This window comes from Echinops telfairi, unplaced genomic scaffold (genome assembly GCF_000313985.2).
Source record: "Echinops telfairi isolate 266 unplaced genomic scaffold, ASM31398v2 ScPeMD7_5868;HRSCAF=6743_1, whole genome shotgun sequence".
NCBI classification, from domain to species: domain Eukaryota; kingdom Metazoa; phylum Chordata; class Mammalia; order Afrosoricida; family Tenrecidae; genus Echinops; species Echinops telfairi.
This window is the reverse complement of record NW_022109768.1, coordinates 14832042-14842693: the sequence shown is the minus strand read 5'-3', so window position 1 is coordinate 14842693 and position 10652 is coordinate 14832042. Positions and strand designations below refer to the sequence as shown.

Below are 10652 nucleotides of genomic sequence, written 5' to 3'. Positions count from 1 at the left end.
GGAGTACTTGAGTGGAGGCCCAATGTCCATCTGCTACCTTAATACTAAACCTACAAATATATGCACATAGATCTATTTTCCCATCCTCATATCTAAATATATTTACATATGTACATGCCTTTATTTAGACCTCCAAAAATGTCCTTTGCCTCCTAGCTCTTTCCTCTATTTCCTTTTACTTTCTTCCTGTCCCACTATCATGTTCAGCCTTCATTTGGGTTCCAGTAATTCCTCTTAGATACATTACCCTTGATCACGCCCTACCAGTCCTCGTACACCCTTCTCACCACCAATTTGGACCACTTTTGTTCCCTTGCCCCTGGGTTTGTTAACACCCTTTTGAGAATCATTTTTTATGAACTGTCCATGTCTTTTGTGCAGTTATTCATTCGGTTATTTGATACTTTTTTAATGAGGTGTAGCATTCTGTAGATTTTGGTAATTATACACTCATCTACCCTTAAAAATTTCACCTTTCCGTGGGCTCTCATTTACTCTTTTGATGAAGTCTTTTGATGTGCATAAGTGATTTATATTTAGTAGGTCTCAGTCTTCCACTTATTATACTTTGGACTCTATGTATTCCCTACTAAATGGCCCTTAACATTGCCTCAATTTTCTCATTGATGATGCTGATAGCTCTAGAGTTTACACTTACATCTTTAATCCACCTTGAGTAAATATTTTTGCATGGGAGACATATAAGTCCTGTTTCATTCTGCATATAGATACCCAACTTTTCCAACCCATTTGTTGAAGAAGCTATCTTCATCCCATTTGATAATTTTTGGTCCTTTGTCAAAGATCAGTTGCCTGAAGGTGGATGCATTTGCTTCTGGGTTTTCCTTTCTGTCCCATTGGTCTATGTATCGCTCATTGTACCATTACCCAGATGTTTTTATTACTGTGGCAATGTAGTAGATTATTAGGTCAGCTAGGGCAAGGCCTCCTGCCTGGTTCTTCCTGGTTCTTCGTTTTACATTCTTTGCTTGTCGTTGGTTTCTTCCCTCTCCATATGAAGCTTCTAATTAGCTTTTCCATTTATTTAACGAATGTATTTGGTCTAGTCTGAAGTTAAAGGCAGTACTAGGGTCATGATAGTGGGGGGTGAGGAAGCCTCAAGGAACCAGAGGAGTATTATCTGCTTCATCAGTACTTTATTGCACCCTGATTGAATCATTCCTTTCCTGTGGCCCCTCTTTGAGAGGATGTCCCATTGTCTACAGATCAGCTTTGGGTCTCTGCTCCAACCCCTCTGGTTCTCAACATTATGTTTTTATTCGTTTGTTTGTTTGTTTGTTCGTTTGTTTGTTTGTGGTCCTCTGATGCCTGTTACCTGGTCCCAGTGACACCTCATGATTGCACAGGCTGGTGTGCTTCTTCCATGTGGGCTTGTTGCTTCTGTTAGATGGCCACTTTTTTAACTTCAAGCCTTTAAGACCCCAGATGATACATCTTTTTTTTTTTTTTGCAGCCAGAAGAACATTTATTAAAACATTTGTGGGCCCGCCGCCTCCATAAATAAATCTGTACAGAGGTGGGAAGTGGGGCCAGATAAAGTAGGGCCTGATAGATAGAGGACAGGAGAGAGCATGGGATTAAGACCAGGGGTCAGTCCAGTCACAAGCCCAACATCCCTCAGTTTCCATGTGTACAAACAAGACTGAAGTGGGACTGGCAGACTCTCAGACATGGGGGTCTTGTGCAGGTTCAGCCTATGACCCAGGTCCAAAAGTCCCAGCCTTTTCTGCCACTTTGAGGGCCAGCTTCAGATTCTGGTCAAACAGCTCTCACATGATGGGCATTTCCAGGGAGTAGAATGGATTCTTGAGGGCGTAGTTGGAGTAAATTTCGTAAATCTTTCAAAGAAGAGAATTGATTCCTGCTTGCCTAGGATCTGCCAGCACCACAAGCTTGATCCTGGTCAATATCTGGTAGCAGTGCAATTTGAAGTGTCTGTCTCCAATATCTCAATGCCAGAGCTGCCCTGTTCAGGAGACAGGCTGCCAAGGTACTCCAGGATCTCTTTCTCTTTGGCTGTATACTTACCGTTCACGTCCATCCCATTGATAGCCAGCACTGCATGGCCCACCCGGATGTCATCATGCTGTCCGCAGGCCACCAACAAGCAGTCGTCAAGCAGCTTGAGTAGCAGATCAAGCGGATAACAGAATGTCTTCTCAGCCTCGGCCCACAGTGAGTAGCTGTCCAGCTGGTAGATCAGGCTGCCAGCCTTGTTCACCATGACACTCTAAAGATCGCCATCACTGCTGGCCCACTTCCGGGTCCCGATATATCTTTTGATAGCCGGGAACCATCTGCTTTCTTCACTACATTTGCTTATGCACCCATTTTTGTCTTCAGGGATTGTGCCAGGAGGGTGAGCATCACAGAATGCTAGGTTGCTAGAACAAAGTGTTCTTGCAGTGATGGAGGGCATGAGCAGAGGCCCAAACCCCATTCACAACTTCAGTGTATTGCCATATAAATATATGTACACAGGCCAATACCTCTATTATTAGGAGTTAATGAATTAACATATATACATGCCTATGCTTATACCTCTATCCATATCTTTACTTCCTAGATCGTTCCTCGATTTCCTTTCACCATCTTCCTGCTCCACCACATGCTTGCCCTACTTCCACCTCTTAGTAATTCCTCTCAGCTTAATTGCTGTTGCTCCAACAAGCCCAGGATCTGTACATCCTCCATGATGTTGATTTCAATTCCCTAGTTGTTCCCCTGTCTGTGGTGTTGTTTGCACACTGCTCCCTTCCCCCACCACCTTTCCCCCCCAAACCACCCCGTTTCCCCCAGGACCTTCAGTTGTTTAATATGTACAAAGAGGGAGAAGATTATTCAATTGCTGCCCTTGTGGGTTTTTGAGACTGTCACTCTTTACGGAAGTAGAAAGCTTTATCATCCCATTTAATATATGTGCTATGTTTTATTTGCCCCGATGATGATAAATGGAGAACATTTTGAAGTTGTTAATGACTTTACTTGGACACAATCAACATCCAAAGAAGCCAAACCCCACTAACTCACTAACACCAATTCTCTCTTATAGCAACCTTAAAGGACAGAGTACAGCTTCTCTTTAGAATTTCCAAGACTGTAATCTTTACAGGAGCAAACATTCTCATCTTCCTATAGCAGAGAAGCTGGTGGGTTTGAACTGCCAACCTTGTGATTAACAACTCAATGCTTAACCTGCAGCACTGCAGGGACCCTCCCATGGAAGCAGCAGTCAAGAAATCATAGGTTAAAAAAGAAAGATCCCACTTTGGGGAATAAGGTGTGTCAGACCAAAGCCATCGTGTTTTCTATCACCTTATATACATTCGAAGCTGAACAACGAATATGAAAGAAAGACTGATGTTTTGATGCCCTTGAATTATGACGTTGATGATGAATATACCATAGACTTCCAGAAGAAACAAACCATGTTGGAAGAAGTACAGCTACAATGCTCCCTATAAGAGCAGATGGAAAGACTTAGTATCACCCACTTTGGACACATTATAAGAAAACACCAATCTCTGGAGAAGCGGCAGTGGGAAAAGAGGAAGTCCTATGAGATGGATTGGCATAGTAGCTATGACAATGAAATCAAGAACAGCAGTGATTGTAGGGATGGCACAGAAGTGTGGAATGTTTCATTCTGTTGTGCACAGGGTTGTGATGAGTGAGAACCAACTCAAGAGCACCTGTAGCCACATCCTCTTGTGTTTCTTGAAAGCTACATAGCCTACTTGTAATTATCCTTTATGCTTTCAAGAACACTCAAAATTTCCTCTATATTTTAATTTCATAGCTCACATAGTGTGATAGTTACATAATTTCATGTCAACTTGATAAAGTGAAGGGGTGGAGTCTAGCCTGTCAATCAGTCACAGCCTGATTGATCCCTCCTTGTGGGTGTAGACTTCTCATGAGGATTCAGGGAACTTCTCTTCCTCCCTGATGGTGGGATGCACTCTCTGCTACACATTCCTGTTGACAAGCCACATGGAGCCATGCTGATGGCAGCCAGAGGCCTGGAGCTAAAGGAGACATGTGGAGACCTGCACCAGGGCTAAAATGCTTCCACCTACACTGGATCCACCCCTGACCTGTGGTCTTCCTGCATTCAGCATCATTGCATGTGCTCTGTGAGTCCAAAGAGAAATTTATGGGCCAACTATCAGACATATGGGCTAATATCGGACTTATGGACTTGATCTGGACTGGGCTGGGATGTTTTCTCAATATACAATTGCTCTTTGATATGAAGCTCTCTCTTACACACATATGAGTGTCTCTGGATTTGTTTCTCTAGTTCACCTGGACTAACACACATAGAAAATCAAATTATTTTATGTACCCTATGCAAGTTGGGTAAGGGAGATAGAGGCTAAAAATGACTAGCTTTGAGTGGATTTCTGCTGTGTCATAAACTATTGATTCTTTTCACCTTTTGGGAACCAAGTATTCAGACAATTTTATCAATATCAAGATATGGTTATGTCCATTTGAGTCATAATAAATGTCTACTGCAACTCATTACACACAGGATAATACACACAGTAAAATTCCACTAAATAATCTGTCTTTAATATGTGTGATTCACTTAAATGTACTATCTAATATCTTATATAATTTAATTTTTTGACACCAATGAATGGATTTCATGGCCCACTAATGCAAGAATTCACAGCCCTGTTTCCATGTAGATGTCTAAAAGTACTATAACTGGAGTATATATCAAAAGATTCTCGTGGATTAACACAGTAGTTAGCAACTAAACTGTGGGCCTAAACCAGCCGGTTGCCTGGTTAAAACTATTTGCCAGTTACATTTTAAATGTTTTAAAATTTTCAAAGGAAGATGAATATTTTGGCATATGAAAATTACATGTTATTCTAATTTTAGTGTCCATAATGAAATATCATTGGAATAAAACCAGTCTATGCATTGGTTTAAGTATGTATTGCCTATGGCTTCTTTTACACTATAGTCACAGAGTTGAAAAGTAGCACTAGAACAGTGGACCTGTGAGTCACGACCCCTTTGGGGGTCGAATGACTCTTTCACAGAGGTCGCCTAAGACCATCGGAAAACACATATTTCCGATGTTCTTAGGAGCCAATACAAAGCTCCTCTATCGTCTCCAGGCGGATCCGCCCACGTGCAGATATGCCCACATATACGAGTACTCCATGTGAAGACTGTTACCCAGGTTACACCATGCTTCAAGACAAAATTTCATTTATTTGTAATTAGAAATAAATATTTCACAAAATATAATTACATATTGTTTTTGTGATTAATCACTATACTTTAATGATGTTCAATTTGTAACCATGAAAATACATCCTGTATATCAGATATTTACATTATGATTCATAACAGTAGCAAAATTATAGTTATGAACTAGCAATGAAAATAATTTTATGGTTGGGGTCACCACAACATGAGGAACTGTATTAAAGGGTCGAGGCATTCAGAAGGTTGAGAACCACTGCACTAGAGGCTTTGTAGGCCCCAAACCTTAGCAAATGTTTAAACATGACCTAGTGGATCACAGCCTACAATTGGATAACTCAGTTTCAGAAAGAGAATTCTAAAGTAAAATACTCCCATGAGTATTCTAAGATGTGCCTGAATCAAGCCATGGTATTTTCAATCGCCTCAGATGCATGTAAAAGTTGGACAATGAATAAGAAAGACCAAAGAAGAATGGATGCACTTGAATTACTGTTACTGGAAAAGAACAAGCAAATCTATCTTGGAAGAAGTACAATCAGAACACTCCTTGCTAATGAGGATGTCAACACTTATCAGGAGAGACCTGTTCCCAGAGAAGGGCATAATGCTTGTTAAAGTAGAAGCGCAGTATCAAAAAGAGGACTCTAGATAAGATAGATAGACACAGTGGCTGCAGCAAAGGCTCAAAGATAACATTTGTGAGCATGGTGCAAGACTAGACAGTGTCTTGATTTGTTGTTCATAGGTTCATTGTGAGTCAGAACCAACTTGCTGGCACCTAACAACAACAACATCTTAGATCTCCAATAATAAACTACCCCAAAGCAAATGGCTGTAAATTCAAGGATTTATTTTCTTAGAGTTTTGGAGGCTAGAAGTTCAAATTAGGATTTTGGTTGTGCCAATTCCTTCTGGGGACTTTGAGAGAAGAACTGTTTTATTTCTCTCTAACTTCTGGTAGCTGCTGGTAATCCTTGGCGTTCCTTTGCTGCTTATAGATCCATCTACTTGAGTTATCACATGATGTCTTTCTCCCCGCTTTATATAAGTTGCCATTCAGAAGTGAATAGGACTCACATTATTCCTGTATATCATTAACTGAATCACTCCATTTCCACAAACTAGATCACATTCACATGGTTGGAGGTTAGAACTTCTAAATGTCTTTTGTGGGCTACAATTTGATCCATAACATTTTCCTTGAGACTGCTCTGAGGGTGGGAGATGTTCAACTCAGGATGATAAGCGCCAGTCCTGTCACAGGCTTTCACCACAGCCATTCCACTCTGCTGTCTGTAACTTATCAATGTGTTTACCCTTAGGATGTGAGAATGGGTCCTGAACACCAAAATCATGAGAAATATCAACAAGTATGAGGGCGAAAAGCAAGTGCACTTCTTACAGAACTGAAGCTTGAAAACAAATTCTGTTGTCTTCTGAAGCTGTCCAAATCTAAACCAACCAACCAATGCTATAAGAACCCTAGAAAATGAAAACACGGATATCACGAAACAGGAAAGTAGAATGTATATATGCTAATTTAGTCTGGAACAGTGATACTAGTAACACATGAAGATTTAATATCTGAATATAGGAGATAATTCTATAATTCAGCCAAGAGAGAGAACTACTGGTCTACCATGAAGATATTACTGAGAAACTTCTGGATTCTCATTGTTACTATCTGTTCTTGTTGAACCAGAAACAAGCAATTTCAGTTGTCTGAGAATTTGGAGATAAAGTTTTCATTTTTAATTAGAATTGTTTGTAATCTAGCCTTATTATCTGAAACCAAATCTTAATGATTATAGAGATTTATGCTTAATAAAAGCTAGTATCAAATAAAACTAGTAAGTGAAATCCATTTTGTTCTGAGGATTCTCCCATAGTTAGAAGCACAGGATTGGAAGAAAGGGTACCTGGAAAACATGAGATTTCGGTTAACAAAAAATTGTTTCTCACCAGAAGCCTCTGTCTACCCATGATTACTCTTTTAGGTAAATAACACTCCACCCTCAGACTGTAAGTAAGACAAATTGCTCTTTTATATCTTTTCAATTAGTCTTGACTTGCTATCCTTTCTCATAGATGGACTTTCTCCTACCGAGAAAGCAAACAAAAGTGCCTCTTATTTTATATGTGGAAGAATGTGCTTTCTTGAGAGTTAGATGCACTGTAATTAAAAAAAAAAATTGCCTTTTCTATGAATGAACCTTATTTGGTGATCTCACCATGTATTTTCTGCAAAGATCATGGTAAAATATGGCAGACAGTTTGAAATTGAAATCCAGACTCTAATGACCAGTTGGGTGATCTTGGGCAGTGCTTCTGATCTTTTGCTTGTTCCTTTACAAGGAACAGTTAATATGTGAGGACCAAAAAGTGTTTAGTTGTGTTATACATAGAGTCTGTATATGTTAGAATGACTCACGGGAACTTAAGAACAACTACCTACCCTCTGAGAATCTTGTTCAGAAGATGGAAAGAGGAGACTCCTGGAACATAAGATGTTCACATTAAATATTGGTTATGAACACTATCCTAGACAGGTAAGTTTGCATGATTTTGAAACTGTGAAGGGCCTGAGAAAACATATGCTCCATTGCATTCATAGTAAATTTGACAAATCAAAAGGCCCGATAAGTTCAGTGACTTGCTGAGATCTCCCATCCATTTGATTACAAATCTAGAAAGAAAGAAAAAAAATCCCTTCTCACAGGTCAGCCTTATCCTACTGAGTACTGGACAGAAGTATCTATGTTTTCTATGTCTGCTCTTATTCACTCATTATGACCCCAGGCACAACAGGATACAGGGCTGCAAAGGGCCTGCATTATCACTGTGGTCACCTGTAACAGGACCATGGTGGTCCACAGGATTTTTTTTAAATAGTTTTATTCCATAGGCTTTTATTAGCTGATTTGGGGAAATAGCTTATCAAATCTTTCTCTGTAGTCAATTTTAATGTGGAAGCTTCACTGAACCTTATTCACCATCAGAACAACACACCATCTTCCATTGACAGACAGGGGGTGGCTGCACATAGGTGTACTGGACAGAAATTGAACTCAGATATCCTACATGGAAACAAGAAGTCTACCAGTGAACTGCTAGTACTCCTTCATTGGTTGAGACTAAAGAATATACAATAGCAGCTGGTATGGACTGATTTCCCTCTTTATTGCTCCTGCCTTAGTCATCGTTTAGGACAATGAAGATAGCCACATATTGGACAGTACAAAGCCACAAAATGTTGTGTTTTTAAATAAAGCTACCCTATTCTTAACCTAGCTATATTCTTCTTAAGCCTTGGTGGTGAAATGGTTATGAGCTGGGCTGTTAACCACAGTATCAGAATTTCAAAACCACCAGCCACTGCACAAAAGAAAGACGAGTCTTTGTATTCCATAAACACTTGCAGTCTCAGAAACCCACAGGACAATTTTACCCCATTCTGTAGGGTCATTATGACTTGAAAGCAACTCTATGGCAGTGATCTTGATATTTATATATTTTATTATCTTCTTATTAGACCACAGCAGCTTCATGAAATGCTGTTCTCCATTAAGATAAAAGTGTGACCAGTAACTGCACAGGAACTACAAAACCATTGCCATTCTCTAGTGGTTCTCAACCTTCCTAATGCTGTGACCCTTTAATACAGTTCCACATGTTGTGGTGCCCCCCAACCATAAAATTATGTTCGTTGCTACTTCATCACTGTCATTATGCTACTGTTATGAATCAGGCGACCCCTGTGAAAGGGTTGTTTGACCTCCAAAGGGTTCTCGACCCACAGATTCAGAACCGCTGCTCTAGATGATAACAAACTGGACCATTGACATTGGACATTTGCCCCTCCACTGTAGTATTGAGCAGGGCATATTATTCTTTAATAGCTATTGACTTGAGCCTTATGGGGAAAAAAGATTCAAGGGTTAATAAAAACACTAATCCCAAATGCTATCACATAATGCACTTTAGCTTTCAGAAACTTCAGTTCTTCTAAATCATATTTCACTGATTTGACTTAATTAAACTCTACCCCCCACTACAAAACAAATAAACCAGGAAATATGAATTACAAAAGAAAGAATGGACACCTGACAACAAATTTCAACCTGACCAGCCCTAAACTTGTCAATCATTTGTGTATAAAGCAAAACAGACTGTTTTCCTTTTTTAAAATTGCTTCATGATAATAACTTTCTCCAAATCTCATTGGGTGCAGGGAAGATCCCCATTTCTACCTTTGTTGCATATAGGATAATACTGTCCATCAGAAAAGGCAGAGCATTTGGAGTTAGCAGATATGAATTTTTTGTCCTGAATATATTACATATTTTCAGTGCAAAATTTCTGCAATAAACTGACTGGTCCATTTTCATGGGACATCGCAGTCTTAAAAATCCATACCATTTAGAAAAATTCACTTTTCTAATTTGAAAATGACTTAAGGCATTTCATAAGAAGGGTGTGTCCTTATTATATGTTTGTTTTTTCAAGATAAGTGCTCTCCTTCAGGAGGGAACCAAAACCGAATTCAGCAGCTGCAGCAGCTGACGTTATCATAGCATGCCAGGGGAGCAACTACTGAAGCTTCAGCATTGAGGAAGACCTTGGGCCTTTACCTAACACCTCATTTCATTTTGCTCTTGCTAATCATAGTTTTTATCACAAAAATGAAATGTTGGAGAAAGTGACATAGTTGAGTGGATGGAGTTTAGAGAGGCAGAAGATTGGAATTAGAGCTCGTCCTATCTCTCATAGGTTCTGGGTCAAGAAGTCTCCCCATCTCCTTGTTTCAATGAGTACAATATCAGGAGTCCACGCATGCTGCCTCACCAGCAGACAGACATCACAGACAGGATAGTGCAGTTTCCATTGAGCAACCAAGGATTATCCTCAGAACCAGGAGGAGAGTGCAGTCGAATTGTTCCGAGTACCATAAAAAATGCCATTTCAGAATCTGGAAACTAAAAAAAAAGAAAAATCTTAGCCAGGAGTTGAGATCTTGCTATCTTAATAGGCCTATATTTATTTTATACTATATACTCTTGAGTATGAAATTCTACCAGGCTGAAAGGCTGTCAACCTTTGCCTCAGCCTCCACAAGAATGTCTGTTATACTTTTCTTTCTCTATATTGATCATTCTATTCCTTCATCTGAATTCCCTCTCTTCAGCAGTCCTACCTGAAACTTTATCCATTCTTCAAGGTTCAGCCAGTGAATCATTGTGAAGCAGGCATAAAATAAGAACTTGAGAGCCATTTTTTTCAGAGCCCAGTGCAAATGCCTTGTGGTGGCTCAAGCCCCGCCTCTTCCAGCCACCCCCATTCCTTGGTAATCAGATGCTGAATGTCTCTTGCATTCAATACCCTTTACTTGGAATTCTAGC

The 10652-nt window shown here is 39.8% G+C and overlaps 1 pseudogene; it reads right to left on the bottom strand.

The window, feature by feature from the left end:
* Positions 1–1715: 1715 nt before the first annotated feature.
* Positions 1716–2245, bottom strand: LOC101654624 (annotated as a pseudogene).
* Positions 2246–10652: the final 8407 nt, after the last annotated feature.